Source organism: Engystomops pustulosus, chromosome 10, assembly GCF_040894005.1.
Source record: "Engystomops pustulosus chromosome 10, aEngPut4.maternal, whole genome shotgun sequence".
Lineage (NCBI taxonomy): Eukaryota > Metazoa > Chordata > Amphibia > Anura > Leptodactylidae > Engystomops > Engystomops pustulosus.
Window position 1 is genome coordinate 41,305,743 of NC_092420.1, and position 26,897 is coordinate 41,332,639.

The following is a 26,897-nucleotide window of genomic DNA, read 5'->3' on the forward strand; positions in this document are numbered from 1 at the left end:
AGGAGTTACAGTAGTCTAGTCGAGAGTGAATAAGCGCAACCGTTAGCATTTTAGAAGTTTCAATTGTTAGAAATGGGCGGATTCTGGAGACGTTTCTAAGATGCAAGCGGCAAGAGTGAGCAAGAGATTGAATATATGGTGAAAAGGAGAGGTCAGAGTCCAGCACAACCCCAAGACAGCGGGCCTGCTGCCTCTGTGCTATAGTTATCTCACAGACCGAGATGGAAAGGTCAGGGTTAGGCAAGTTAGTAGATGGTAGAAAGATAAGAAGTTTAGTCTTAGAAGTCTTAGAAAGATTGTTTCAAGAAGAGAGAGGACATGATGCTAGAAACAGCAGAGAGACATTCACTAGTGTTCTGGAGTAAGGCAGGGGTGATGTTACGTGAAGAAGTATATAGCTGGGTATCATCAGCATAGAGATGATATTGGAAACCAAATCTGCTGATGGTTTGTTCAATGGGAGCAGTATAAAGGGACAAGAGAAGAGGATCTAGGACTGAGCCTTGAGGAACCCCAACACTGAGAGAAAGATGAGAAGAGATCCAGAAAATGAGACACTGAAAGTGCGGTCAGAGAGATAGGAAGAAAACCGAGAGAGTGCAGTGTACTTTAGGCCAATGGAGCAAAGCATCCTGAGGAGGAGCTGGTGGTCCACCGTATCGAACGCTGCCGATAGATCCAGAAGGATGAGGAGGGAATAGTCACCTTTTGGATTTTGCAGTGAGGAAATCATTGGAGACTTTAGAAAGAGCAGTTTCAGTGGAGTGCATAGAGCAGAAACCAGATTGCAGGGGGTCAAGGATGGAGTTAGCCGAGAGATATCGGGTTAGTTGAGAATAGACCAGTAGTTTGGAGATGCAAGGGAGGTTAGAAACTGGTCTGAAGTTGGTAGCATTGGATGGGTCCAGTGATGGTTTCTTTAGTAGAGGGGTAACAACAGCATGCTTGAAAGAAGAGGGGATGACACCAGAAGAGAGAGAGAGGATGAACATTTTAGTGAGGTGACAAGTGACAGCTGAGGAGAGAGACTGTATGAGATGTGAGGGGATGGGGTTACTGATGCAGGTAGTGGGTCCAGCCGAGGAAAGGAGCCTGGACACTTCTTCCTCTGTAACTGGCTCAAAGGAAGAGAGGGAAGGGGATAAGTGGGGGGAATGGATTTAGCAATTATTTCCTGACAAATGCAAGGTCTGTGACTGGTGGCTGCACCTTTGGTGTTAGTAAGGAGTGAAGAGTATCAAAGAGCCTTTTGGGGTTGTTAGAGAGAGAGCATATGAGATAAGTAAAATAGACCAGTTAAGCAAGGTGAAGGGCAGAGTTATAGGTTTTTAGCATAAATTTGAAGTGTAGAAAGTCTGCAGATGTGTGCGACTTTCACCACAGACGTTCGGCAATCCTGGAGCACTGCCGAAGGAAAAGAGTATGCTTGGTGTGCCAAGGTTGCCTGCGTCTGTGTTGAAAATTTCGGATAGTGAGTGGTGCCATCTCATCTAGCGCGCTTGTGACAGTGTGATTATAGTGGTTAGTAGCCAGATTTGGACAGGTGAAAGAAGAGATGAGGGACTGTAAATTTTCTGTGAGTTGGTAAGTATCTATTGCACGTGGGTTCCGGTATGAATGATGGGTGGAAGGATTCTGAGAAGGTGAAGTATTATTAAAAGTAAAATAAAGGAGATTATGGTCTGAAAGAGGAAAGGAAGAATTGGTAAAATTAGATATTGAATATGGTCGGGAGAAGACCAAATCGAGTATGTTTCCCTCTTTATGAGTGGGGGAATCGCAGAGTTGTGAAAGACATGGAGATCTAGTTTGTGCTAAGAACTGAGAGACGGGATGGGAAATGGGAGAGTTAACAGGGATGTTGAAGTCACCCATGATGATGGTTGGAATGTCACAGGATTGAAAGTGAGAGAGCCAAGAGGCAAAGTGGTCAAGGAACTGATAGGGTGAGCCGGGAGGACGGTATACTACAGCCACGCAAAAAGGGCGGAAAAGTCTGAGGGTGTGAACCTCAAAAGATGGGAAAGTAATAGAGGGTACAGGAGGAATGACCTGGAAAGTGCATCGTGGAGAGAGGAGTATGCCTACCACTCCTCCCTGCCTATTCTCAGGTCTGGAACAGTGAGAAAAGTGTAAACCGCCATAAGACAATGCCGCAACTGAGGCTGGATCCATGTTTCCGTGATGACAAGCATGTCAAAAGACTTTGAAAGAAAGAGGTCATGAACTGATTCTAGTTTATTACACACAGAACGGTTGTTCCCTAGGGCACATTTAAAAGGGGTTAAGGGTGGAGAAGGAAAAGAGGGGATACACTGAATCTTAACAAGGTTAGCAGGGTTTCTGTGTGAAATGTCAAAATGAGTTGAAGGTGGGCCTGGGTTAGGAGAGATGCATACAGTACCAGGGAAATTAATAGATGTATACCATTGCAGAAAGTGAGACTGGCTTTAACCCCTTAACGGCGAAGCCACTTTTCACCTTCCTGACACAGCCCATTTTTTTCATATCTGCCCTGTGTCAATATAAGTGGTTATAACTTCGGAACGCTTTAACATATCCAAGTGATTTTGAAATAGTTTTCTCGTGACACTTTGTACTTCATGTTAGTTGAAAAGTTTTGGTGGTATGTGTTGCGTTTATTTATGAAAAAAAACAGATATTTGGTGCTTTATGTATCCATGTTTTTTTATGCATTGTCCCATTTTTGTAAGATGTTATAGGGCTTTATACTTTAGGTGCGATTTCTCAAATTTTCATAAACTCCAAATCGCGCTTTTGCGGGACCTGCTTAGATTTCAAGTCACTTTAAAAGGCCTAAATAAAAGTAAAACCCCCAAAATTACCCCATCATAAAAACTACACCCCTTAATGTATGTAAAACAACTTTCATGAAGTTTGTTAACCCTTTAATCATTTTACAGGGGATAAAACAAAATCGGATGCAATTTTGAAATTTACATTTTTTGGCTAAATGAATGTGTTTTTCAAAAAACATGTGTATATATATACTTCTATACTTCAATTTATCTGGGCACATATAAGACCTAGGCTAGGACAAAAGATCCTAATGCAGCCGAGAGAAAGAGGAGGTCTGGCTGTACCAGATCTGCTTAAATAATATTGGGCTGCACACTTACGCAGAATTCCAGCTTGGTCAACGCTCCTAGCCTACTCAAGGTGGATGGAGATCGAGAAGTTATGGAGCGCCCCAATACATCCTAATGCCTTCATATGGGCAACGTCCCATTTACCACCCCCAACCCCTCTACTGGGCCCTATTAGTTTTTCAGATTTACGGAATAAATTCTCACTCCCAACCATTGCTCAATATGGCTACTTACAGATCAACTCTTATCTACTCTCCCTTTACAATTCCCCGACAGTATCTCTGCCAACACCTTTTGAAATGCTCTGTAAGGAAGGCACGGGTACAAGGGGTCTAATATCAGCTATATATACCTTGCTAAGCAACCCTCACCCCACCCAGCATCCTCAGCATGACTACATGCTAAAGTGGGAATCTTTTTTAGGTAAAAAACTCCCACCCACAGTGTGGAAAACAATATGGACTAGAGCAGCTAAGACGTCACAATGCGTACAGTATAAAGAGAACCAGTATAAGCTGCTGATGTGGTGGTATCATACCCCGGCCCTATTGCATAGAATCTACCCCGCAACAAAGGATGCGCGCTGGCGTTGTGACTCCCAAGGTGCCAATATACCCCACATTTTCTGGACTTTCCCTCACATCAACAGTTACTGGATGATGGTGGGTTCAGTGATAGAAGCCGCCCTAGGACAAGCGATACCCCCAGATCCCAGCGTACATCTTTTGAACATTTTCCCTGATAAACTAGGCAAACATCCAGCTAGGTTACTATTGCACCTCCTTACTGCCGCAAAATGCCTAATCTCAACAAAATGGAAGCAAGCAGCTCCCCCGCCCCGAACGGAATACTGCGCTAAAATACATGACGTTCGCACAATGGAGTATTTGACAGCTTTAATAAACAACAAAATGGAGAGCTTTAATTTAGTGTGGGCTCCTTGGGATGACTTCTGGAGAAGTAGAGAGGATCACTAACGCATTGATGCTCTACCATCGGTTAATAAACCTCTGTGTATGTCATATCACGGATACCTGTCCTTACCCTCGCCACCCCCTCTGTGTCGTTTCCTTGTCCAATGTCAGTATACTGTTTAGATGAAACTGTTATACTGTTTTATTGTTTTATGGTTTAAAGTTGTAATTTTTTAATCCTGAAAAGTAATGGTCTGAAGTAAATAGCTTTTTACTCTGACTGGGATCAGGGCTGTTCTTATGACTGTATAAACAAACCAAAATGGTCCACAAATTTGATACCGAATTTCTCCTGAGTGTAACAATACCCCATATGTGGTGGTAAACTGCTGTACGGGCACACGCCAAGGCATTGAAGGGAAGCTGCGCCATTCAGAGCAGACTATGCATTGTCCCTTTTTATTGGCTATGCAATATTTAATTTTTTTGGAAATTTGGACAAATAAGGGCTTATTTTTGCGACATTAGATACACTTTACAAATACTTAATTTAAGTGGGTCAATAGCTCATTGATGAGATTGTATTAACTCTTAAATGTACCGTATATTCCGGCGTATAAGACGACTTTTGAAGACAGAAAAATCTTGTCTTTTCAGGGGTCGTCTTATACGCCGGTAATCGCGACCGCCCGCCGTGTATTCACGGCGGCGGTCGGGTCGCGCTGCATGGAGAGGGCTCATGGGCTGATTGCAGCAAAGGCTTACCGATCGCGGGTGTTTTCACAGAGTTGGCTGCCGGCAAAGCTGCCGGCAGCCTCAAAAAGATAGCGGCGCTTGGACGCCGCCATCTTACCTGGGATCGCCGCTCCCCGTGACGTCATCGGACGTCATCGTGACGTCTCCATGGTAGCCTCGGGTCTTCCCGAAGACCCGAGGCTATTTCGTTTTAACCCCTTCATTACAATGTGCTGATAGCACATTGTAATGAATGAGGAAAATCCCCATATCCCCATCCCCACTACAGTATGGCAGTATATGGTAGGATCGATCAGACAACCTAGGGTTAAAGTACCCTAGGGAGTCTGAAAAATAGTATAAATAAAAAAAAGTTAAAAAAAAAAATTATAATAAAAAAACCTAAAATTTCAAATCACCCCCCCCTTTCCCTAGAACTGACATAAATATAAATAAACAGTAAAATTCATAAACACATCAGGTATCGACGCGTCCGAAAATGCCCGATCTATCAAAATATGATAACGGTTTTTCAATGCGTTTAACCCCGTAACGACAAATCGCACTTTTTTGCCATTTTGAAAAATATAAAAAAATCTATAAAAAGTGATCAAAAGGTCGTACAGTCCTAAAAATGATATTATTGAAAATATTATCAAATTTCGCAAAAAATGACACCACCCACAGCTCCGTAAACCAAAGTATAAAAAAAGTTATTAGCGCCAGAAGTTGGCAAGTTTCCGGTGTTTTGTATGCGTTGGAAAAGGGGTAGTCTTATACGGCGAATATATCTTAAACTCTATATTTTAAACAGGAAAGTAGGGGGGTCGTCTTATACACCAGGTCGTCTTATACGCCGAAATATACGGTATGTAGGAAAAAAAATCGTAAATTTCTTCTTGTATTTTTTTGGGGCCATTCACCATAAAAATAACATATTATCTTTATTCTATTGATCACTACCTGGTGATACCTCATTTATATAGTTTTTTAAAATCTATTTTTACAATTTTACTGAAGAAAAACTAAAACAGAGAAAATCTAATTTATTTTCGTATCGCCATCTTTACGGAGATAAAACGCTAATAATTTTTGTTTGACAGAGCTGGTTTAGGGCTTATTTTAATTTTTGCGTGTTGAATTGTCCTTTTCAGTGATACCATTTTGGCATACGTAACTTTTTTGATCAATTTTTGAGAACATTTTTGTGAAGCCATTTGTTGAAAAATGTACCTTTTTGGCAAGTTTTTCAGGTTTTGTTTTTACGACGCTCACCAAGCGGGTCCAATAATGTTACTGATTTATTGTACAGATTGTTACGGACGCGGTGATACCAAATATGTGGGTTTTTTCTGGTGATTTTGTGTTTTTTTACTTTATTAGATATGTTTAGGGAATGTTTGTGTTTAGGGGACTTTACATTTATTTAATTACCATATATATACATATATATACCAGTATAAGCCTAGTTTTTCAGCACAAAAAAATGTGCTTAAAACCCAAACTCGGCTTATACACGAGTAAAAAAAAATATAGGTTTTACCAGGTTTTTGTGGTGAAATTAGGGGCCTCGGCTTATACATGGGTCGGCTTATACTCGAGTATACACGGGTAATTATTTTTATTAATGTTTATATCAAGTGTTTTTAAGTTGTTTTTTTTTACTTTTACAGGTTGGCATGGACAAGCGATCCTCTGATCGCTTGTTCAAGCTCTTATTCACCTAATACACAGATGTATTACACTGTATTATGTGACACACTACATGCTGAGTGCTCTCGGAAGAAGCCAAGCATCCTCGGGGCACCGGCACACCCCAGGGTTGCCAGCAGAGGATTGGCACATGGGACCCTTGCACGTCACCGCGGCGTGTAAGGGGTTAATGCCTGCGATCGGAGGAAACTCCGATCGTGGGTACTAGAGACAGGTGCCAGCTGTAACATACAGCTGGCACCCCATGCTTCTGGTACCGGCTCCGTTAAGGAGTCGGTGCCAGAAGCATGATGTAATAATACTGCAAAATGCTGGAACGCACCTCCCACCATGGTGTATTATTACGTCAAATGTCGGGAAGGGGTTAAAGACACAGTAGATGGGTAAAAATGGAGTCAGCAATCAGATATATTTGCATATATATATTAGTACAAAAAACGCATGATAAAAAATAGCCACTGTTGGCAGGAGTCCAAAGAGAATAAAACTAAAGAAGAAGAGTTTTTTTTTTTTTAAACCTTTGCTTATCTTTGATGACAAAAATATATGTACATGCCTTGATTTCTCAATAAAAACAGTCATGTTATTAAACATATTATATAATACAGTTAATATGTTTTGTGCGTTGTTATTCTCAGTGTTTTTCCCACTCCTATTTTCTTCCTATTCATTTCCTTGTGAAGGCGCATTATGCACCATTGAGTGCTTATTGACAGCTTTATCTTCTTCTTGTCAAGGTTTTTAAACATCATAAACAACGTAACAACCTTTAATCTATCCCGTATAAACATTATGTCTTGTAGTAAGGTAGTATAACATATAACAAGCCAGGGGGAGTAGTCTTTGCCATTGTATTGACTTTATGGTAAAGGAAGTTTAGTGGTATCAGGCCTGCTTTGGGATGAGTCATGGTCTGTAGCATCATGTCTTTTTATATTCTCAGTCTGCCTAATGTGCCTTTGATGTATTCGGTTAAATACCAGGTAGAATATCTAAGCTCTCTCATCAGTTCTCTTATCTCATTTGTAGTCATGTGGTTAGTAATAAACTTACGCCATTTGCGAAAGAAAGCTTTCATTCTTTTGTCCCCTTTCCTTTCCTTTCAGTCTCTATCTTGTCTACATTTAGGTACACCTTTGCTTGGTCTCTAACCTCAATGGTCGTCGGGAGAGTTGTTGTTAGCCAGTGATTTAGTAGGCATCACTTGGCTATTAATAAGAGGATGTGTATGATAGGGGATATGGTAATATCTGTATTTTCTTCCTCTCCTTGTGGCGCTATAGAGTGAAAAGGGAATGCTAATGGTTGTAGGGGAATTGTTATAGAATAATGATCTATGATACATTTTTGGAACTCTTTCCAGAAAGCCTGTGTTGAGGGGCAGGTCCATATAGAGTGAAAGAGATCGTTTAGTGGTTTATTGCATTTGGGGCCGGCGTTGAGCCTATCCGGTCTTGAATCTGAAGCTGGGATATTGAATGCATATATCACTCCCATGCATCAGCTTGAAGAATGTTTCTCTCCATCTTTCACTGATGATGTGTTTTCTGACTGCAGCCCACCCCTGAAGGATCCTTAAGGATGTTTCTGTCGTTCTCAACCATTTCTCCCAGTATGGAAATTGTAAGGCTATCTCTGTGTCATCTCTTTCTGGTGTCAGTAATATGTATAGAAATGATATTGTCCGTTTGGCATTTGGTCCCCCTATTATAGTGTCAACTTTGTTAGTCATGATTTCTCCTGCCAAGTTCCGTAACGGCAGGAGTAAGTTAAATTCTGCAGTTATTTCGGTCAAGGTCTTTAGTCTTGGTTCAGTGGAGTGTATGACATGTCGCAATTGGTGTAACCCCTGCGTGCGCCAAGGTATAAATAACCTGTTGGTTTGCCCTGCCGGGAATTCTGGGTTGTCCCACAAGGTAAGATGTTTTGAAATTTGGTAGGACAATTGATGTTTCTTTCTTAATATCTTCCATGTTGCAATGGTGTCTCTTAGTAGTAGGGACTGCTTGGCTATCTGCGGTAATTTTCCATAAGGGATATGTAAGGCTGCTATTAGCCCACATGGATGCAACAGTGCTCGTTCTAATTTGGTATTTGAATAATGGCTGGTGGAGTTGATTCAGTCTGCAAGGTGTCTAGTTAGACATGCCAGATCGTATCTCTTAATATCTGGGAAGTTCAGGCCTCCTAGATGTTTACGAAAGACTAATTTCTGTAGGGCAATACGAGGTCTCTTTCCCTGCCATATGAATTTCGTGAATGTTTTGTTCTGTTCCCTAACGTCTTGTGTTTTCAGTAGTAGCGGCAGGGTCTGCATCAAGTATATAAAAGTCTTGCAAAACTGTTCATCTTAATCAGATGAACTCTCCCTAATATATTTAATGGTAGAGATTCCCAGCGCTTTAATTCTACTTTAATTTTGGCAAAGATCGGAGATAGTTGAGTTTATATAAAGATGACAGCGTTTTTCCCACATTAATTTCCAGGTATTTGATCTTTGACTATTGTGGGAGATTTGGCCCAGTAGAGACCATGGTAGCGGGGTGCTGTGATGCAGTTCAAGACAGTGACACCAAAGTACAGTCCAAAACAGGTCTCGCCTGCGTTTATTGTAGCAGCAAAATAAAACAGCCTTTACATTCAGGCATTAAATAAACAAAAATCCTACCCGTCAGGGTGCTAACTATACAGGTGTTCACTAACTCACCACTATACAAAATCACTTGGCTGCTCCAGGCACAGAGGTCAGGGCTGCGTGCTCTCCAGCCTCCTTCCAGAGAGAGACAACAACTTCAGCTCTGCTGAGCGGTTTAAAAAAAAAGACTGATTAGGCTGCTCCCATCACCTGTGTCCAAGGTGCTGGACACCCAACCTCAGCACTAAGGCCTTGCATAATAGCAAAACCTAGGGGAAACATACCGCCCATCCACAGTTAACCCCTTCAGTGTCTCACATACCCTCCCCCTCTGTTTGACCCTGTGGGGGCGAACACTTTTGGCCATCAGACAGTGGATACAAGACAGGGCATCGGCATTCCCATGCAGCTTTCCTGCTCGATGTTCTACCGTGAATTTGAAATTCTGCAAAATAAGGAACCACCTTGTGACCCTGGCGTTCCTCTCTTTGGCCTGACTCATCCAGGTGAGGGGAGAGTGATCGGTCACTAGTGTAAACTGTCGCCCTATCAAGTAATACCTCAGGGATTCCAGAGCCCATTTAATCGCCAAGCACTCCCTCTCAACTATACTGTAGTTCTTTTCAGGAGGTGTGAGCTTGCGGCTCAGGAATGTCACAGGATGTTCCTCACCCTCCACTACTTGGGACAGGACAGCCCCTAACCCCACGTCAGAAGCGTCAGTCTGCACAATAAAGGTCTTGGTGAAGTCAGGGGTGATCAGTACCGGTCCCTCGCACAAAACAGTCTTAAGTCGCTGAAACGCCCCCTCAGCCTCTTCACTCCACTTTACCATCACCGCCCTGCTACCCTTGGTCAGGTCAGTCAGGGGTGCCGCTATGGTAGCAAAATCGGGGATAAATTGGCGATAATAGCCCACTATGCCTAGGAAAGCCCTCACTTGCTTCTTGCTCATAGGTCGTGGCCACTGCTGGATCGCCTCCACTTTATTTACTTGGGGTTTGATGACACCTCGCCCAATACGGTACCCCAGGTAATGGGCCTCTTCCAGACCCAGAGCACATTTTTGGGGGTTCGCTGTCAACCCTGCTGCCCTCAGGGAGTCTACCACTGCTTGCACCTTGGCCAGGTGACTCTCCCAATCGTTACTATAAACTATGATGTCATCCAGATAGGCCGAGGCATATCTCCGGTGAGGTTTTAGCACGAGATCCATTAACCTCTGGAATGTGGCGGGAGCCCCATGTAGCCCAAAGGGGAGTACCACGTACTGAAAAAGCCCGTCAGGGGTAACAAAAGCGGTCTTCTCTTTGGCCCTGTCAGTAAGGGGTACCTGCCAATACCCTTTCGTCAGGTCAAGGGTGGAGAAGAATCTAGCCTGTCCAAGTCGTTCTATCAACTCGTCAACCCTGGGCATGGGATAAGAATCAAATTTGGACACCTCGTTCAACTTCCTAAAGTCAGTGCAGAACCGTAGGGAACCATCAGGTTTGGGAATCAACACAATAGGACTCGACCAGTCACTTTTAGACTCCTCGATAACCCCCAGGTCTAACATCTGCCTGACTTCTTCGGAAATGGCAAGCCGACGCGCTTCAGGGACCCGGTAGGGTTTCTGGTGTACCCGGATGTGGGGTTCGGTTATGATATCATGCTTGATGACTGAAGTACGACCCGGTAACTTAGAGAACACATCCACATTTCGGAGCACAAACTCCTTCGCTTCCTGAATCTGGGCCCTGGAGAGGGACTCCGAGATCCGTACTTCAGGCACCTTGGCATCGGGTACACCTACCTCCGGTGTCCCCTTCTTGGGGACAGATGCTTTTTCTACTCCCACGGCCATCAGGGACTCCCTTTCCCTCCATGGCTTTAGGAGGTTCACGTGGTATATCTGTTCGGGTTTCCTCCTCCCCGGCTGAGATACCTTGTAGTTAACCTCCCCCACTTTCGCCATGACCTCATATGGTCCTTGCCATTTTGCCAAGAACTTGCTCTCAACGGTGGGCACCAGAACTAGCACTCTGTCGCCTGGGTTACCTATTGTAGACCCTAGACTGGGCCTCTTGTGCCCTTGTCATGTGCTCCTTTACAAGGGGCATTACCGCCGCTATGCGGTCCTGCATAAGGGGGATGTGTTCTATCACACTACGGTGGGGGGGCCTCTCCTGTTCCCAGGTCTCCTTGGCTATATCCAAAAGCCCACGTGGGGAACAGCCATATAACAGCTCAAAGGGTGAGAAACCCGTGGAGGACTGGGGAACTTCACGTATGGCAAACATCAATCCCAGTCCTTCCCATCCTTGCTGACCACCCTCTTTAGCATCCCCTTCAAGGTCTTGTTAAACCTCTCGACTAGGCCATCTGTCTGAGGATGATACACAGAGGTGCGGAGCTGTTTAACCTGCAGTAACTTACACATCTCCTTCATTACCCTAGACATGAATGGGGTACCCTGGTCAGTCAAGATTTCCTTGGGGAGGCCTGTGCGTGAGAATACCTGGAACAGCTCCCTAGCAATATTTTTGGAGGAGGTGTTCCTTAATGGAATCACCTCAGGATACCGCATAGCGTAGTCCAGGATAACCAGGATGTATTGGTGCCCCCTTGAGGATTTGACTATGGGGCCAACCAGATCCATTGCAATCCGTTCAAATGGCACCTCTATGATTGGTAGCGGGACCAAAGGACTCCTGAAGTTGGACACCGGGGCAGTAAGTTGACACTCAGGGCAGGAGCTACAATACCGGTTTACCTCCTCCCACACCCCGGGCCAGAAGAATCTCTGCAGGATACTCTCCCAGGTCTTCTCAGCACCTAAGTGCCCTCCCAGCACATGTTTGTGTGCCAAATCTAGCACCAGCCTACGGTGAGATTGGGGTACTACAAGTTGCTCAACCTCCTCACCCCGTATCTGGTCGACCCTGTATAACAGCTCCCCAACAATCACCATTCGGGGGTATATTTTGTCAGCCCCTGGTATTTGGAGTACCCCATTTATCACCTTAACATTCTCCCGTGCTTTAAACAAGGTAGGGTCCTGTAGCTGTGCAGCCCCAAAATTCTCACGGGAAAACTCAAGGTCCGGCATGTCGGCCACCTCCCCGTGGCCCTCGACCTCACCAGCTAGGACCTCTAGGGGAGAGAATTCATCACATGGGGTCACCCCTACTGCTGGTGTGGGTACATCGGCCTCAAAGGGTTCAGGGGCCAAGGCCGGACATACCTGACGTCCATTATCTGCAACAGCACCTGAGGTGGGTCTTCGTCTCCAGAGGTCCCAAAACACCGGTAAGTCTCTGCCGATAATAGCCTCATGAAACAGGGTCCCCACCACCCCCACTTCATGGGTGATAGTACCACAAGGTGTATGTAGGTTGATGATGGCAGTGGGATATTCGCGAGTGTCCCCATGTATACATAACACTCCCACTTTACGCCCACTGTACAGTCCAGGATCAACCAAAGTTCCCCGCACCAGGGTAACCAGACTCCCTGAGTCTAGCAAGGCTTCCACCGTGTGACCACCGATTGTGACCATACACACTTGGGGTTCTGCATCCGTGACTGACTCAGCAGCCAGAACCGGCCGGGCAAACAGTGACATTCGCCGGGTCTGGTTGCAGTCCATTGGCTCCACTGACAGGGGACAGTTGGCAGCAATATGGCCCATTTCATGGCATCGCCAGCACTGGATACGGCTATGACCTCTGTCACGAGCCTAACTGGGTTTCTGTGTATCCAAGCCCCCCAGTGTACCCCCTCCCAACCTGACCTGTTTCCCTTTTTCTGCAGTAGCAGTCCTACCAGATGGTTTAATGGCCTTGTCACTGGCACTGCTTCGTGTGGGAGGGATAAGTAGAAGATCCTCCGTAGCCCGATATCTCCCTACTAGGGACACGAGTTCCTCAGCATTTGTGGGACCGGCCTGTCCAACCCACCGCTGAAGCCGAGAGGGCAGAGAACGGGTGAACTTGTCAAGAACCACTCTCTCGACCATCTGTGCTGGGGTGCAGTCATCGGGTTGTAGCCACTTCCGGACAAGATGGATCAGGTCATGCATTTGGGAGCGCGGGGGTAGTTTTTCATAGTATGCCCACTGGTGGACCCGGCTGGAACGAACTTGAACGGTGACCCCAAGACGAGCCAGAATCTCCGCCTTTAGCTGGGGGTACTCACGGGCCTCCGTTTCACTCAGGTCGTAGTAGGCCTTCTGCGATTCGCCTTTCAGGAACGGTGCCAGGACATCTGCCCACTGCTCAGCTGGTAACTCCTCTCGCTCAGCTACTCGCTCGAACACGGTGAGATAAGCCTCCACGTCGTCGGTCGCCGTCATCTTTTGTAAAGCCTTCTGCACTGCAGCCAGTGCGGAATGCTGGACAACCGGGTACCCTTGCAAACCAGTATGGGACCCCTCAGTAGTCGTCGCTTGCGGTGCTGCCATAATGCCGGAAAACTTTTCCATCATCAGCTGGAACATGGCTCGGGACTCTTCCTGCTGTTGCTGTAGCATGGCTCGGGACTCTGCCTGCTGTTGCTGGAGCATGGCTTGCTGCTGTCGGGACCTCTCCTCCTGCTGCTGGAGCATGGCTTGCTGCTGTCGGGACCTCTCCTCCTGCTGCTGGAGCATGGCTTGCTGCAGCTGTCGATTAGCCTGGGACTCTTCCTGCTGCTGCTGCCGATTAGCTCTGGCCTCCTCTTGCAGGTATTTAATAAAGTCCTCCATCTTGGCTTTATCCTGCAATTTGCCTGCTGCTTTCACCCAGGCCATGCAATGTTGCAGGATGTAGCGAGCCTTTCAGGTGTGTGTCTTTTGAACTGCCCGCAATCCGAAGCACCATATGTGGGAGATTTGGCCCAGTAGAGACCATGGTAGCGGGGTGCTGTGATGCAGTTCAAGACAGTGACACCAAAGTACAGTCCAAAACAGGTCTCGCCTGCGTTTATTGTAGCAGCAAAATAAAACAGCCTTTACATTCAGGCATTAAATAAACAAAAATCCTACCCGTCAGGGTGCTAACTATACAGGTGTTCACTAACTCACCACTATACAAAATCACTTGGCTGCTCCAGGCACAGAGGTCAGGGCTGCGTGCTCTCCAGCCTCCTTCCAGAGAGAGACAACAACTTCAGCTCTGCTGAGCGGTTTAAAAAAAAAAAGACTGATTAGGCTGCTCCCATCACCTGTGTCCAAGGTGCTGGACACCCAACCTCAGCACTAAGGCCTTGCATAATAGCAAAACCTAGGGGAAACATACCGCCCATCCACAGTTAACCCCTTCAGTGTCTCACACTATGCTGATATTGTATTTTCTCATTTTCTCAAGAATAGGATCTTACTTTTCGCTGTATTGATGGTAAAACCTGATATGCTACCAAAGTGTTGTATGTGGTCCAGGATTTTGGGTATATATGTTATCGGGTCAGCTATAAAAAGCAATATGTTATCCGCAAAGAGTGCATTAGTAACTCTCTCAGTTCCCACCCTTATACACGGGTTTATATCTGGGGTTCTTAGCATTCTTGCCAGGGGTTCTATCGCCAAGTTAAAAAGTAGTGGCGATAAGGGGCACCCTTGCCGTGTTCCCCTGCTCAGTGGGGATCTGGCCGTGAGATAACCAGGTGAATAAATAGCCACTGTTGCCTTTATTAATGACCGAAATGGGCCCTGTATTCCAAATTTGTCTAGGACCTGTTCCAGCCACCCCCACCGGACTTTGTCAAATGCCTTTTCTACATCTAAGCTTAAAAGGATCCTCTTGCCCGATGTTGGTGGCTGGACCCTTGTCACATCTAATACTGTAAGCACCCGTCTCATATTTGCTACTGCAGCTCTGTTCTTAATGAAACCCACCTGCGGGTCGCCTATCAAGCCTGGCATAATAACTGCAGACTGCTATCAGCAAATATCTTTGCTATCAGTTTAAGGTCTTGATTAATAAGGGAGATGGGTCTATATGAGCTGGTTAGCATGGAGTAAGACCTTGATATAGGCGAGATTAGCATATGGTGGGAGATGGGTTCCTTTTAATAAGGCATTAAAATACCCCGCTATGGTCGGTAATATTTGTTCCCTTAGACCCTTATACGCTTCTGCCGGGAAGCCATCAGGTCCCAGTACTTTGCCCAGTACTTTGCCACTGAAATCTCTTCTTGTGTGATCCCGGCATTTAGGGCCCCCTTTTGGTCGTCCGTTAATGTAGGCAATTGAAGTTAGGACAGATATGCCTCCCCTTTTGTGTTGTCATAGGGTTCAGTGTCATTATAAAGGTTTGCATAATATTTACGGAACGTATTTAACACTTCGCGTGGGTCTATCTGCATCTGTCCCGATTCTGTTTTAAGTTTTGGTATACATGTGATTGGTTTCCGGCCTTTTGCCAAGTTGGCTAATATCCTTCCTGATTTATTGCCAAACCTAAACGGGTTTGCTTGCGCGTGAACCCGTGAGCGACTGTCTTGCTGTTCTAGTATGAGTTCATGTTGGGATTTTGCGGCTTTCTACTTCTCTAAGGCTCGTGGTGTCGGGTTGGCTATATAGGTGGTTTATGGGGGGGGCGTGTCTTGACCGGCGATGAAGTAAGACGCACGGAGTAGAGCTCCTGACAAATATCCTGCTGGATTATCCTGTATATTGGCATATCGCAGCCCACTTACCGGGGAAAGTACGGGAGAACGGTCCGTTTAGCCCCATCCCGCCGGTGACCTTGCTGGAGAAGACAGCGCGCTGTGAAAGACTGCTCATCCCGGGCAGAGTGAAGTTGAGTGCTCCGGCTGCCATCTTGCTGCAGCGGAGATCGAGGGACGAGGAGAGGCAGCGAGGAGAGAAGAAGCCGGGTGAGAGAGAGTGACGGCTACACACGCTGCCCGAGCCCCTGAAGCTCCCCGGAGGTCCAGTGCATTGTAGCGAAACCTGCGCTGCCTGCTGGCAGACGGATACAGCCATTTTCTCCTGCCACTAGCAAACGACAGGAAGATAGAGCGTCGCAGAGAGACAGAGCGGAGAGACCGCGCTGACCCTCGGGTGAGAGAGAGTGTGAGCAGTGCATACTGCCCGAGTCCCTGAAGCTCTCGGAGCACTGAAGCGCGTCCTGTGCTTGATACTGGCAGACGGAGTCGGCCATTCTCTCCCACGTGCAGAGAACTAGGAGCCGTGAGCAGTATCTTCTGATTCTATATTGTGTCTCTCTCCTTCTTATAGGGGGGGAGGTTTCTTCTTCCTTTTTTTAAAAAAAGATAGTGGGTGTAAAGTTCAGTTAATAACTTATATTGTTGAATAATTGCTTGCTAATATGCAAATGTCAATACTTATTGTGGGCAGGAGCTCAGTGTGGGAATACTAGATCTGCATCTTACGGTAAATGATCTATATGTGTAAATTACAACTGTTGGTTTGGTGCCTTATGAAGGTACGGGAAAGCAAATGTATTACCCCTATCTCCCATACTTGGGGGAATGTCGCTAATGGGAGTTTATATGATGGGGGAAAGATTGGTTGATTGGGAATTCTTTGTTTGGGGGAAGGGAAGAGTCAGCTCCTGGGGAGAATTAATGTAAATGAGTTTGATAATGCCTTTTAGGTATACGATGAATCTTGCATATGGCTAGGCAGTACAATGTGATCTTGTGGAACACAAGAGGCTTAGGAGATGCTACTAAACGAATGGCAGTCTTCTCTACAATTCAGCAGCATAAGCCGGCTATAATATGTTTATGTGAAACGCATCTGACAAAAGACAACACGCAATATTTGCAAAAAAGATGGTTATTGCACTCTTATCATTCTACATACTCGACACTCTAGAGGGGTTAGTATTCTGGTGCCTCATACAATTCCATTTGAATGCTTTTCCTCCCTGATAGACATGGATGGGAGATTTGTGTGTCTACATTTTTCTATTTACAAGATTCCCCAAATACTGGTAGCATTATATATTCCTCCACCGTTCACATGTGAGGTTATTAAAAAGATACTCACATTTGCTAATGGCCTACCGCAGGTCCCGGTTCTGATGGTGGGGGATTACAACATGGTCCTTTCAACGGGTTGTGATAGATTTGGGGGGGGCGACGCAAGCAGGTCCTGAAAGCTCTACTGTGCTGGCTAGACTATATTTTTTTTTAAACTGGTTTTATTGTGACACATATTTATATCATACATGCAGTGTATATTGAGCATATCATACAGCATTATACAATCAGGTACAGAGTTTGCATTTCAACATGTGCAGCTATATCTCTCTGAATAAAGTTATTACTATTAGTTTATTTCAAGTCTCGTCTCATGTATTGAGTGAGTAAGTAACCACAGCTATGACCAGAGCCATAACTTAACCATCCGGTCTCAGCTGCGCATTAACTATTGTTAAAAGGGAACATAAGAAAAATTTGTCAGCATTCTCCTGTAGAACGGTTCTCCTCTACCCCCAAGTTCCCACCCCTTCTCCTCCCAATCCCCCTAGGGTTGTTTCGCTATTCGCCCTCCACCTTATAAGGGCGCGTCAGCTTTACAATTTAATCTCACCCAGTGGAGATAGTATCTCTCAGTTCTTGTCTAAGTCTGCGTGCCGAGTAGTTAGTATCTCTTGAATTGCACCAAAGTCCCCATACCTGCTCAAACTTATCAGGGCGTTTGCGGTGCTTGTACACCAGTTTTTCATAAGGTAGAATCTGGTTAATTTGTGACTTCCACATGTTCAAGCTTGGGGTATTAGGATCGTACCACCTTAGAGCAATGCACTTTCTGGCCATAAATAGAGCTTCCCGTAGGAATATGATTTGGTAATGAGACCAATCTTCTTCAGAAAGTAGGCCTAAAAAGCATCCCTCTGGTGACTTAAGGATCGGGACGTGTATTAATGTGGATAAGAAATTGGTGATGTTATTCCAAAACTCTTGTAGAGGCGAGCAAGTCCAGCTCATGTGCCAGAAATCTGCTCCTAGCTCGCCACATCGTGGGCAGGCGGTCGTGGGCTCACGGCCCATCCTTGCCATACGCACTGGTGTTAGATAAGCCTGGTGAGTAAAATATAGTTGAATCATTCTGTTATTCACAGAGGGAGATACTTTGGTGTGTGCAGCTAGTAAGTCGTTGATAGCCTCCTCCTCTAGGGATGGGACGTGTGCCTTCCATCTGTCTATCACTGGCAGACTGTTGTGTATCACTTTCTCTTGGGTGAGATGGGTGTATAAGGCGGATATAATGCCTCTAGGACCCTGTGTTTTACAGATCCCTATTAGCGGATATGAGGAGATAGGTGTCCTGGGAGATGGGAACTGAGTCTCCAGGGCATGTCGCAGCTGGAGAAATCTATAAAAGAAATGTCTCTCTAGTTCAAATTTCTGTTGTAGTTCCTGAAAGGAATATAGAACGTTCTTCTCAAATATATCTGCAAACGTGTGCACCCCCTTGGCCTTCCAGAGGTGTTCCCCCTCAAGCTTCTGTAACTCTGGTAGAGATGGGTTGTTCCATAGTGGCATTTCTGCTATGATATCTGTGTATCTCGACATCCTAGCAGCCGCCTTCCATACCTGTCTGGCTAGTCTGTGTAGGGGGAGAAAGGGAAGGTCAAGGGCAGGATTGGGTACCAGTACTGGCCATAAGCTGGAACAGCCTAAATGATGCTAAAGGTGGTGTTCCGCATTTGGTAAGGTTTGTCCCGTTACCCAGTGTCTCACATATTTGAGTTGTCCCGCTATATAGTAATGGTAGAAATCTGGTAACGCCATTCCCGCTTCGTCTTTAGGGCGTTGCAGCGTAGAAAGGCTGAGCTTAGCTCTAGAAGTACCCCATATGAAAGTGCCTGTGAGAGAGTGTAGTGTCTTGAAGAATCTTTTTGGAATTGGGACTGCAGCATGCTGCAGTACGTATAGACATTTAGGAAGAATGATAAGTTTCACTAGATTAATTCTTCCAGCAGTTGAGAGGGGAAGGGTTTTCCATGCTTTGTATTTGTTTTTGGTGAACACCAGTAGTGGGTCTGTTACTCGTTTACTTGTGTTGTGGTATGTCTTGTGTATAGTGACACCTAAGTAAGTGAAATCTGTGACCACTTTTAGTCTTCCTACTACTTCCGGTCCTGTCCAGGGAGAGGAGCCCAGAGGCATAAGGACCGATTTGGTCCAGTTCACTAGTAGCCCAGAGTACTTCCCAAATTTGTTTATAATAGATATAGCATGCGGTAGCGTAGTTGTGGCGTCAGACATGAATAATACCATGTTGTCGGCATATAAGCCAACCCAGTTCTCTCTTTCCCCTATGCTTATTCCTTGCTAAGGCCTCAAATTCCAAGGCAAAAAGGAGTGGGGAGAGGGGGCATCCTTGTCGGGTCCCCCTATGTAGGGCAGATTGGGGTGATAATTCTCCATTAACCAGTAGTTTGCTAACTGGAGAGGTATACAGAATGTCGATCCATGCTGAGAACTTTGGTCCAAAACCAAATCTCTGTAGACATCTTTTAAGGAAGGCCCATTCAATGGAGTCAAACGCTTTGGCCGTATCTAGAGATGCCAAGGCCCAGTCGTTTCCTGTCACTTGCCCTATCTGTGCCACTACCTGTACCCTTCTTATATTGTCCGATGTGGATTTGCCAGGCATAAATCCACACTGGTCTGAGTGGATCAGGGATAGGATTACCGTGTTTAGTCTAGTCGCTAGGATTCTGGTAAGTATTTTATAGTCTATGTTGAGCAATGCTATAGGGCGGTAGGAACCGCAGTCTGTGGGGCTTTCCCTGGTTTAAGAATTAATACTATCGTGGCCTCATATAGTGAAGGGGGTAAGGTTCTAGCCTCAAAAGAAGCGGAGTACATCTCTAGTAGACGTGGCATCAGTAGGACTTTGTCCTTAGGAAGTCCATCTGGACCTGACGGCTTGTTATTGTTCAGACAGTCTATCGCCTCTTCTATTTCATCTAGATTTGTAGGTCTTTCTAATTGGGACCTCTGTTCTGGGGTCAGTGAAGGGAAATGTAAGTCTTCTAGATATAGAGAGATGTCGTCTTCATTCTTTTCTAGTTTAGTCCTATAAAGGTCTGTATAGAATTCAGTGAATCTGGCCAATATTTCAGAGTGGGTTTTTAGACTTGTGCCATGTTCATCGTTAATGGCTAGGATAGGCGGGGACATTGTATGCTGACGCGCCAGATGCGCTAGTAATTTTGCTGACTGATTGCCCAATTCAAAGGCTGTTTGCTTATAAAAGAATAACTTGTTGTCAGCTTTTTCTTTTAGAGCATGTAGGTATAAGCGGCCTATGTGTAGCCATTTGGCTCTGTTTGCCTCTGTCGGGTCTGATATGTATTGCTGTTCAAGGGATTGGCACTGTGATGCTAATTCTGTCTCCTTCCTTACTGACTCCCTCTTGACGTAAGAGATAGAGGATTGCAGGCATGTACGCATGTAGGCTTTAGTTGCTTCCCACATAGATTTATGGTTGGTGTTTGAACTGTGAGCTTGGAAAAATGTCTGTAACTGTTCAGGCAGTCTGTCAGATCCTCCTATCAGTTCTAGCCAAAAAGGGTGTATCATAATCTTGTGCATTATAGAGGTAGAGCGTTGTCCTATCACACAGGTCACTGGAGAGTGATCTGAAATCCCTCTGGGTAGGTATTGTACTTCTTGTAGGTGTGGGATTATATTTGTGGATCCTATAATGTAATCTATGCGGGAAAGGGACCTGTACGAAGCACTACAACAGGAATATACCTTATCAAGGGGGTGTCTTTGTCTCCAAAGATCTGCCCAGCCCATCTCTGTCAAGAACCGTGACAAACTGCTGCGCTGTGTTCCTGCCAGCAGGGCCTGCACTCTGTGGAAGCGGTCTAGATCCTGATCCAATAGCATATTGAAGTCTCCCATGCATATGTTCCTCGCTTGTGGGTGGGAGGTTGCAAACAGTGCCGCCTGGCGTAATACATGCATGGATGCAGGGGGTGGGATATATATCGCCATCACATTGTATGGGATACTGTCAATGTGTGCATGTACAAACACATATCTGCCCTCTGGGTCGATTACCTGCACCTTCATTTCCCATCTCACCGTTTTATGAACTAATAACGAGACTTCTCTCGACGCCGTATTGTAGCAGGAATGTGCACCCCATTGGATCCAGGGTTTATGTAGTGTCTGTACTATGAAGGGGTGAGGTGAGTTTCCTGCAGACATATAATGTGGGGGTTCAGTTGCTTTATGTGTGTAGCTACCATTAGGCGTTTGTTAGGTGGGCCTAGGCCACGAACGTTCCATGTAAGGAATTTGATCTCAGACATGCGAGGTCTCCATTATATGTGTGTAGTATAGTCTTATCGGGAGAGGTTGAGGGTCCGCCCTTGTTTTTGTCATACTCATATAAGCTGTGTTGCTGACGTAACATCCTATAACCAAAACATTAAAATTACAGTAACTACAACTGTGTAACATAAATACTCCAGATCCTCCTCCACTCTGGCTGCAGCTAAGTCGCCGCTCTTCCAGGGTGTAGGGGTTCATAGCCTCATTGGCTAACATTATGGGATACTCATGCCTCATAGGTCGTATTAAAGGCATGCTGTATACGCTCCTTCTTGAGGACCCCAAATTATTGGCAGACTCTTAGAGCGGCTCAAGGGTCATGTGTTTACAGCTAATTAACTGCCCTCTTACGTCCTCTCTAGGATTCATACACGATTAACATTAGACCTTAATATTATTATCTTAAGGGATCAAGTCCCCAGTGAAACTTTTGCTAAAACTTAATAAGGAAAAGGATATTATGAGTCTCATCATGTAATTCGAACCCTCTCAGCGGTTAGGAGATCTTCTTCGCTGTTCCAGCCAGTCGTTAGCTTCGCTTGGAGACACAAAAAACAGCACTTTGTCGTTGTCTACCACTCTTGGGGGTGCAGGGTAGGCCATGGAGTATGGGAGATTCTTGTCTCTTAATCTTCTCTTTACGTCCATGAACGTGGCTCTTTTCTTTTGCAATTCCATCGAAAAGTACGGAAAAATGGACACTCTTGTATTGCTCACTTTGATGTCGGCTTTCTTGCGCGCTTGTTGTAGTATTAGGTCTCTGTCTCTGCTGTTCAGGAATCTGGCAAGCAGTGGCCGCGGTGGGGCTTCCGGAGGGGGAGCTCTAGCAGGAACTCTGTGCGCCCTTTCAACCGCATATGCTGCCGAGAAGTGTGCCTCCAGGAACAGTTCTTTAATCCATTTTTCAACATATTCTTCCGGTGAGCGCCCCTCTGTTCATTCTGGGAGGCCGATGATTCTTATATCATTGCGTCTCAACCGGTTTTCTAAATCATCCGCCTTTTGTTTCAGAGTCTCGGATTCTGGTTTCAAAGTGGTGACTGTTCTGGGTACATTGGCTGTCCAGTCTTCTATTTGTGATATCCTTTCCTCCGCATTTTGCACTCTGTCTCTCAGGCTGTGGAGATCTTGTCTGAGGAGGCTAACGTCCACGCGGGCTTCATCAAGCTTCCCTGTCAGGGAGCTTTTGCAGGCATCTATTGCAGCTAATACCTGTGAGGTAACTTGTTTTAGAGTGGGTTCTTCTATCTCCTCGCCAGCTTCTAGCGGGTCACAGGAACCTTGTTTGCCCTTGGTCTGAACTGTGCGCTGGGGTTGTGGGGTACGGGATGATTCCCCTTGTTCAGTGCGGGCGAACTCCCGCAGTCTGTCAGCAGCATTTGTCTTCAGGGGGCCCATTCTGATATATGGTGGGACTGTGTGTCCTTTGAGTCGCTTGATGACTTTCTATGCTTAAAGCCTATGGCGCTGGAATGCCGTGTTTTAGCTGTCTGTTGGTGTACAGGCGGTATAGTGTGTCTCCCCGCAGTCACCACTATCAGGTCCCAGATTTCAATCTGTTCCTGGCTGGCTCAGTGCAATGTATTGCAGAGTTGTTTACCGGGGGAATTCTCCAGCTTAGAGGGTACTCCGGGTCTGACTCTGACCGGCAATGTGAGTAGCTGTGCTGCGTCTCCTCACCTTGTGCACGGGCTGTCTGGGAATAATGGCGCCACTTCCGGTCTTTCGTCCCCGCCGTGGTATACTGTCACAGCATGCCGCTTGTTCGGAGTTGTCACCGGGTGTCCCGGCCTCCTTCTGCGACGCTAGCGAGTCGTCCCTCACCGCCGTTCCCCCTTGCGGTGGGTGCAGGCTCCGGGAGATAGAGACAGGAGTCAGCTTCCAGTCGGGCTCTCCCCCTTGCCGCGCTCGTAGGCCGCGCCGGCAGGTTCTCTCGTCCTGCTGCTCCGCTTCCTCTCAAACGGCTCCGGTGAGTGTTGTAGGGTATGACGGGTACCCTGGAGGAATCTGTGCCTTTCAGGTCCACCGATGATCAGGATATCAGCAGGATCTTTTGGGGTCTGTACGGAGCGCTCGTAGGCACGTCTGGTCATGTTGGCTGCTAGCCACGCCCCCCCCCCCCCAAGGCTAGACTATTAGATGAGGTTGGGTGGTACGATTATTGGCGGGTCACACATCCTAAAGCCCTGCAGTATTCGTGCTACTCCAGCTCGCACAATACTCTCTCTAGAATAGACTTGGCTATAATATCACCGCCCATGCATAAATATATTCAGGGAGTAGAGTATCTACCACGAAGTGTTTCAGACCACTCTCCAGTACTGGTCACCTTAGCTATCCCCTCAGAAGTACCGTGTCAGGTAGGTAGCTGGCCAATAAATCCCTTTTGGATACAATTAGTGGATAAGGGAGACTTGTTTCGTAGGGAAATAGAGACATTTTTCCGAGACAACGATGAGTCAACGACAGTTTGATTGGTGTGGGATGCTATGAAGATGTACATTAGGAGGATCTATAGACAACAGATTAATAGACATAAGGCTTGATCGCGGGAACTGACGGTACATTTACAGCAGAGGGTCCTGTCCACTGAACAGGAATATTTGCAGAACCCGGTGTCAGAGACAGAGACTAACTGGAAGGAGGCCCAGACTCTTTTAAAAGATCATACATTGAGGGTAGCAGAGGACAAAAAATTCTTTCTTAAACAAAAATATTTTGTTCAAGTAGAAGCGGTGGGTCACTTACTTGCGACTATAATTTCTGCCCAGAAGGGCAATACACTGGTAAGAGAGATACAGGCTCCAGATACCTCTATAGTGACAGGTGACAAAGAAATATTGGGGATCTTCCATACATTATATGAAGATTTTTACAAATCCAGGCTTAGTTGTAGTGCACAGGATATAAAGGAATATCTGGAGGCTATAGACTTGCCGCGTTTATCACGGGAGCAAGCTGAAAGTTTGGAATCCCCCCTATCTCTAGAAGACTTAGAAGTGGCACTAACATCTCTTCCTAATGACAAGGCCCCAGGGTTAGACGGGTTGCCAGGGGAGTTCTTTAAAAAACATCAGGTGATACTGTTACCTAGGTTATTGCAGGTGGTTGGAGACTCAGCGGAGTAAGGTACCCTCCCACCATCAATGCATGCGGGAGGCAATAGTGGTGTTAGTGCCAAAGCCAGGAAAGGACCTGAGGAACCCGGACTCATACCGTCCGATATCCTTGCTCCCTGTCTATATTAAATTATTAGCCAAAGCCCTGGCCAATCGTCTCCATAATGTCATCACTTCACTTGTGCACACGGACCAATCGGGATTCATGCCTGATAGGTCCACGGCAGTCAATATAAGAAGATTATATCTTAATATTCAGGCAGAGGGACATGGAGGGCGGTTCTCTCACTCGACGCTGCCAAAGCTTTTGATGGCGTCGAGTGGGATTTTTTATGGGCCGTTGCGAGTCGAATGGGCTTCGGCCCTAATTATATTAGAAATGTCAAGTTGTTATACAATGGTCCAAAAGCAAGAATTAAAGTTAATGGGCTGGTTTCAGATGCCTTTGAACTAGAGAGAGGGACGCGACAGGGCTGTCCGCTTTCTCCGTTTTTGTTCGCGCTCACAATAGAACCTTTAGCGGCCCTACTTAGAAACACCACAGAATTGCAGGGATTTGCAGGTGGAGACAGGGAGGAACGTGTCTCCCTTTATGCTGATGACCTGTTGATATATCTTGGCGACACAGATAGGTCCCTCACAAGAGCAATAGATATAATTAATACTTTTGTTTAATACTCAGGATTCAGTATTAACTGGAACAAATCAGTCCTACTTCCTCTTGATCCTATCCTGGGGGACCCTCATACTCAGATTCCACCTGTAGAGAACCCAAAGATCAAATACTTAGGGGTAATAACTAAGCAACCAAAGGATTATATAAAGGACAACTTAGAACCGCTACTTTCTCTTTTTTTTTTTATGGACAAACCCTGCTTTAACCAAAATTTTCCGCTTAGAGGGTTTTTCACCGTTGGAAAACAAAGGTGTCATTACTATAGAGGATCTATGCTCTAATGGTATGTGTAAAACATTTGAGGACTTGAGTAACACCCATCAACTACCACAGGCATGGTTTTACCAATACCTCCAGTTGCGACATGCATATGACACTCAAAACCGTGCAAGTCTAATAACACTAGGGCCTTGTGGAGCCCTTAATAGAGCATTGACGACCACTACAACCAAAGGACTGATCTCTTTTTATAATGTGGTTCTGTTGAACAAATCCATGGGTGACACACAGATTAAAAGCCGCATTAAATGGGAAAGAGATATAGGTCGTATATCGGATGAGCAATGGTCAGATTGTCTAGAGATTGTGCCCACTTTATCTCCGAGTGAGGCTCATAGAATATCCCATCTCCTCATGTTACATAGGGCATATAGATCACTACAGTTGCTACACCAAATAGGGGTCCCTGGAGACTCATTTTGCCCTAGGTATGGGTGAAAATCTTTGGAAAGAAGTATTGGAAATATTGGGCAGGGTATTCTCGGTCACTATACCAGCTACACCTCTCTCCTGTCTGTTTGGAATTTTCGATATAGACAACTTACTAACACTTCAAACCGTGGGGATTCAGAGGTCCCTATATCAAGTAAGAAAATTGATAGCTGCACACTGGATTAGGCCACGACCTCTATCTGTGAGGGAATATACACTCACCGGCCACTTTATTAGGTACACCTGTCCAACTGCTCGTTAACACTTAATTTCTAATCAGCCAATCACATGGCGACAACTCAGTGCATTTAGGCATGTAGACATGGTCAAGACAATCTCCTGCAGTTCAAACCGAGCATCAGTATGGGGAAGAAAGGTGATTTGAGTGCCTTTGAACGTGGCATGGTTGTTGGTGCCAGAAGGGCTGGTCTGAGTATTTCAGAAACTGCTGATCTACTGGGATTTTCACGCACAACCATCTCTAGGGTTTACAGAGAATGGTCTGAAAAAGAAAAAACATCCAGTGAGCGGCAGTTCTGTGGGCGGAAATGCCTTGTTGATGCCAGAGGTCAGACGAGAATGGGCAGACTGGTTCGAGCTGATAGAAAGGCAACAGTGACTCAAATCGCCACCCGTCACAACCAAGGTAGGCAGAAGAGCATCTCTGAATGCACAGTACGTCCAACTTTGAGGCAGATGGGCTACAGCAGCAGAAGACCACACCGGGTGCCACTCCTTTCAGCTAAGAACACGAAACTGAGGCTACAATTTGCACAAGTTCATCGAAGTTGAACGAAATTGGACAGTAGAAGATTGGAAAAACGTTGCCTGTTCTGATGAGTCTGGATTTCTGCTGCGACATTCGGATGGTAGGGTCAGAATTTGGCGTCAACAACATGAATCCATCCTGCCTTGTTTAAACGGTTCAGGCTGGTGGTGTCATGGTGTGGGGAATATTTTCTTGGCACTCTTTGGGCCCCTTGGTACCAA

The 26,897-nt window shown here is 45.8% G+C and overlaps 1 protein-coding gene across 7 annotated transcripts in view; it reads left to right on the plus strand.

Annotated features, from left to right (window-relative positions):
- SLC25A17 (solute carrier family 25 member 17) overlaps window positions 1–26,897 on the plus strand; it is a 556,889-nt gene that overhangs the window by 34,912 nt on the left and 495,080 nt on the right. Inside the window, exon 1 of one of the 7 annotated variants that reach the window (XM_072126805.1) lies at window positions 15,889–16,131. The exons of the other annotated variants lie outside the window; for them this stretch is intronic. The gene's annotated coding sequence lies outside the window, so the exon portion shown is untranslated. Of the gene's footprint in view, window positions 1–15,888; window positions 16,132–26,897 lie in introns of those variants that run through there. 7 annotated transcript variants of the gene reach the window in all.